A 5,998-nucleotide genomic window follows, 5' to 3' on the forward strand; every position below is an offset into this window, starting at 1 on the left:
AAACACTGTGTAGGATCCCTAGCAAAGTCGAGGGAACCCACAAGACAGTCACTAAGGGAATCCACAAGGGTGAATAGTTGCGTTGTGTTTGCATAATTGGATGTGTTGTTGGATAAAGATGTTAATGAACAGGTTTTTATTGCAGGATGGTGACCAAGCGGATGCTGTGATGGGGCATCTCAGATGGGGACAATGGTGGAGAATGGGGAATCCGTGGTGGGAAAGTGAAGTTGTCCAATGGCAACCGGAATCTTAGCAGGCAATCGCCGGCAGCCTGTCCGGGTGGAAGGCATCCAGGAAATATTCTGGAAATATCCTGGTTGGTTGGCGATGAATGGTGGGGTTTGAATTCCTTGGGGGTGAATCATGAGCCATGTAAAGACAGGGTAGTGATTCTCTCCGAGGAGCTATATTCTGGTTCTCCACAGAGTTCTGAAGTTCGTGGGAACAGAGGAGGAGGTGTCGGGCGTCTTGCAAAGCATTAAGGTAAATAGGTCCCCAGGGCCTGATGGGAACTAACGCAGAATACTGAGGGAAGAAATTGCTGGGGCCTTGACAGAAATCTTTGCATCCTCATTGGCTCTAGGTGATGTTCCAGAGGAGTGGGGAATAGCAAATGTTGTTCCTTTGTTTAAGAAGGATACCAAGGATAATCCAGGAAATTAGAGGCCGGTGAGCCTCTGGTCAGTGGTATGGAAATTATTATAGAGGGTTTTTCGGGGCAGGATTTACTTCCATTTGGAAACAAATAAACTTATTAGTAGCGAGAGGCAGCATGGTTTTGTGAAGGGGAAGTCGTGTCTCACTAACTTGATCGAGTTTGTTGAGGAAGTGACGAAGATGATTGATAAAGGAAGGGCAGTGGATGTTGTCCATATGGACTTCTGTAAAGCCTTTGACAAGGTCCCTCATGGCAGACTGGTGCAAAAGGTGAAGTCACACGGGATCAGAGGTGAGCTGGCAAGATGGATACAGAACTGGCTCGGTCATAGAAGACAGAGGGTATCAGTGGAAGGGCGCTTTTCTGAATGGAGGGCTGTGAATAGTGGTGTTCCGCAGGGATCAGTGCTGGGACCTTTGCTGTTTGTAGTATTTCTAAACGATTTGGAGGAAAATGTAGCTGGTCTGATTAGTAAGTTTGTGGAAAACACAAAGCTTGGTGGAGTTGCGGATAATGATGAGGATTGTCAGAGGATACAGCAGGATATGGATCGGTTGGAGACTAGGGCGGAGAAATGGCAGATGGAGTTTTATCCAGACTCTCGCTGGCACGAGGGTGTCAATATAAATTTGTGTTTACATTCCCGGACAACTGTACACCTGGATGTGTCTACCCCAGGGATTAGATGATAGTCCGTCAACATTCCACCAGTGGTTGGCCATAGATCCGGTGTTACAGGTGCCGGACCCACCCCTACCCTTTGCCCTCGATGTCGCTACCACAGATACCACCTTATCAGCGGTATTCCTTCAGAAGAAACATGGCCGATTCTGCCGAGTGGAATACGCATCTCACTTGTTAAGATCAGTAGAAAGGGCCTTTACAATGTGTGAAAAAGATTTGCTGGCCGTCTTCTGGGTGATTCAAAATTTTACGTTTATTGTCAGCCTCAGCCCCGTTACTATCTTAACTGAACACACACCCTTCCAGTTGCTACTGGATGGACGGTTGAAGGACGGTAATGTTATATTGTCAGCCTCAGCCCTGTTACTATCCTAACTGAACACACACCCTTCCAGTTGTTTGTGGAAGGACGTCTGAAGGACGGTAATGTTATATTGTCAGCCTCAGCCCTGTTACTATCCTAACTGAACACACACCCTTCCAGTTGTTATTGGATGGACGGTTGAAGGACGGTAATGTTATATTGTCATCCTCAGCCCTGTTACTATCCTAACTGAACACACACCCTTCCAGTTGTTACTGGATGGACGGTTGAAGGACGGTAATGTTATATTGTCAGCCTCAGCCCTGTTACTATCCTAACTGAACACACACCCTTCCAGTTGTTACTGGATGGACGGTTGAAGGACGGTAATGTTATATTGTCAGCCTCAGCCCTGTTACTATCCTAACTGAACACACACCCTTCCAGTTGTTACTGGATGGACGGTTGAAGGACGGTAATGTTATATTGTCAGCCTCAGCCTTGTTACTATCCTAACTGAACACACACCCTTCCAGTTGTTACTGGATGGATGGTTGAAGGACGGTAATGTTATATTGTCAGCCTCAGCCCTGTTACTATCCTAACTGAACACACACCCTTCCAGTTGTTACTGGATGGATGACTGAAGGACGGTAATGTTATATTGTCAGCCTCAGCCCTGTTACTATCCTAACTGAACACACACCCTTCCAGTTGTTACTGGATGGATTGTTGAAGGACGGTAATGTTATATTGTCAGCCTCAGCCCTGTTACTATCCTAACTGAACACACACCCTTCCAGTTGTTACTGGATGGATGACTGAAGGACGGTAATGTTATATTGTCAGCCTCAGCCCTGTTACTATCCTAACTGAACACACACCCTTCCAGTTGTTACTGGATGGATGACTAAAGGACGGTAATGTTATATTGTCAGCCTCAGCCCCGTTACTATCCTAACTGAACACACACCCTTCCAGTTGTTACTGGATGGATGACTGAAGGACGGTAATGTTATATTGTCAGCCTCAGCCCTGTTACTATCCTAACTGAACACACACCCTTCCAGTTGTTACTGGATGGATGACTGAAGGACGGTAATGTTATATTGTCAGCCTCAGCCCTGTTACTATCCTAACTGAACACACACCCTTCCAGTTGTTAGTGGATGGACGGCTGAAGGAAGGTAATGTTATATTGTCAGCCTCAGCCCCGTTACTATCCTAACTGAACACACACCCTTCCAGTTGTTAGTGGATGGACGGTTGAAGGACGGTAATGTTATATTGTCAGCCTCAGCCCTGTTACTATCCTAACTGAACACACACCCTTCCAGTTGTTAGTGGATGGACGGCTGAAGGTCGGTAATGTTATATTGTCAGCCTCAGCCCCGTTACTATCCTAACTGAACACATGCCCTTCCAGTTGTTACTGGATGGACGGCTGAAGGTCGGTAGTGTTATATTGTCAGCCTCAGCCCCGTTACTATCCTAACTGAACACATGCCCTTCCAGTTGTTACTGGATGGATGGCTGAAGGTCGGTAATGTTATATTGTCAGCCTCAGCCCCGTTACTATCCTAACTGAACACACACCCTTCCAGTTGTTACTGGATGGATGACTGAAGGACGGTAATGTTATATTGTCAGCCTCAGCCCCGTTACTATCCTAACTGAACACACACCCTTCCAGTTGTTAGTGGATGGACGGTTGAAGGACGGTAATGTTATATTGTCAGCCTCAGCCCTGTTACTATCCTAACTGAACACACACCGTTCCAGTTGTTACTGGATGGACGGTTGAAGGACGGTAATGTTATATTATCAGCCTCAGACCCGTTACTATCCTAACTGAACACACACCCTTCAAGTTGCTAGTGGATGGATGACTGAAGGACGGTAATGTTAGTCAGAATCACATTGCTCCGTGGACCTTGCTCTTGCAAAGTTGATATATTTCAGTAAAAAAGGAAAATACTTTGACATGCTTGGCAGACAATTTAATCTACCAGGCTGAACCCCATGAGTGTCAGGTTTTGACAGAAAAGGCCCTCAAGGGACATTTTGTGTCAAAATCATTGCGGGGCGGGAGTGTCCAATGGAAGAAATCAGAAATCAAACCAGCACTCAACATTTTTGTTGATGGTTCATCTGCAGTGGAGGATGGGATTAGGCAGGCAAAGTGCGGATTACATATACAGGATCATAATGGAAAACCTATTAAAGACATTGCCTTACAGTTACTGGCGAGTTGAACTGTGCAGCATGCCGAACTAGCTGCAGTCACTTTGTGGTGACACAACCACATGTTTCCCCCACTGATTGATATAAATTCTGACAGTATGTACGTGTGTAACTGTTTAACCGAGTACCTACCTCTGTGGGAAGCGAGAGGTTTTGTGTCAGCAGATGGCAAACCTTTTCCATCTGTCCTATTACTACAGAGAATAGTAGATGCAGCGAGGAGAGGATTACAGAAAATACTATGATATATTGACCTATGTTGTGAAAATTGGAAAGGAGATAATTGGGACAACTTTGTCTAAGTGTAGTCTGGAAAACCAGGTGGTCATGTGTCCTCACTCTATATATATATATATATATATATACATACATACATATAAAACAGCAGAATCAAAATGTGAATTTAATACCACTATAAATTGCACTATGGAAACTAGGAAGGCATTATCAGGTTAACCCATGTGGCCTATAAGGCAAAGGGGAGATATTGCTTAAGCACCACAATGAAGGAGTACCAGTATGGACATAACCGGATTTGTCTGGTGAGCAAAAGTACGTTGCTTTTCAACCCACAAATACCAACTGGAGTAGAGAAGATGGAGTTGGTCGGCATACATAAAAGAAAGACAGAAACGATAATTGTTACAGAAAGTATTAAGGACGACTTGATCAATTACCTGCGGGAATATTAATAAGCTATTCAGCCATTGCCCATACGTTTGGGTCAAGAGAGGCAGCAATTAGAAACCATTTCTGTAGTGTACTACAATCTGGAACAACAGTGGAAGATGAAACAAGTTCAGATTGATGAGATAAATGATTCTACCTGGTGGGAAGACTTATGGAACTGGGGGTCAAACGTGAAGATACACCCTGGTTTAGAAATATCTCCCATGTCCTGATAGTCGTTTCGGGTGTCATGGTGATAGATGTGACATACTTAATTTGGAAACTTAAGAAATTGATTAAGGAATGTGAGAGGATGTATGAACGCAGGTTGGACAGCTACCTTAAAGGCAATCAGTATTCGAAGTTGCTCCATTAAAATATTGACAATTAATAATGTAACACGAGGGTAGTTGTATAACTATTGGTCGATACTTAAAATGAATTAATGAATGACAAATGTATTCTAAAAGTTAATTTGCGACTGCGTTATGCTCGCACAAGTGATTAATTATGTAACAATGATGTTTACATTGTGCTTTCTTTAACTATGCTTTCTACTTATGATCTTGCGTTAACAATGAAATTATAATTGCACAAGTGTACTACCTGAGAGACATGAGAGTGTGATCCATTGGGCATAGCCCTGCATGATCAGAGGGTGACGGGGGGGGGTGGGGGGGGGGTGTGTGGTGGTGGGTGTAGACTCAGGAAAAACACATAAAAACGTAATTGAAACAATGAGGCTCGTCACACAACAATACACAACGTTTTGAAACATAGAGGGGCTGGTTAGAAGGAGCACAGCAAACAGATGGTCAAGGAATTGTGGACCATACAGAAAAGCAGGCTGAAACAAGAGAGAGATTCTACCAGACAGTGTCCCTGCACAAACCAGATAAAGGAGTTTCTATTGGCATGAGGTATGATTAGACTCACAGTAGACAATGGCTGAAAATGGTGACAGCACGAGAACCTCGAGGAAGATCACTCAAGAAAATTCCCTGAGTTATGGACTCAGAGAATAGAAGGGCAGCTGCCATTCCGAGACTGATCATCTCGTGTCTTGGGGTAGTATAACGTGCATGTAGTGAGTGCTTGGACCTGGTGATTTAATGTGTGAATAAACATTGATATACCTTCCACCAGTCTGATTCTGTGAATTCTTCAAGAGTAAGTGCAGATTAGGCACAGCAACAATCTGATAGCTCTATACAGGGTCTTACCAGGAACATAAACACAAGCAACGCCAAGAGAGAAAATTACACGACCAGTAACAAAATTATCAATGCTTCGTAGAGTTTACAGCCTTTATCAAAGACTCACCAGGAGTAACAACAACAGCAAAGAGGGATGAGAAAATGACAGGGGCAGTAATTCAGTTAAACACGGTTTATAGAATTAATAGCTGGATAAAGAGTCTCACCAGGAACACCAAT

This window comes from Heterodontus francisci, unplaced genomic scaffold (genome assembly GCF_036365525.1).
Source record: "Heterodontus francisci isolate sHetFra1 unplaced genomic scaffold, sHetFra1.hap1 HAP1_SCAFFOLD_290, whole genome shotgun sequence".
In the NCBI taxonomy this organism is placed as follows: domain Eukaryota; kingdom Metazoa; phylum Chordata; class Chondrichthyes; order Heterodontiformes; family Heterodontidae; genus Heterodontus; species Heterodontus francisci.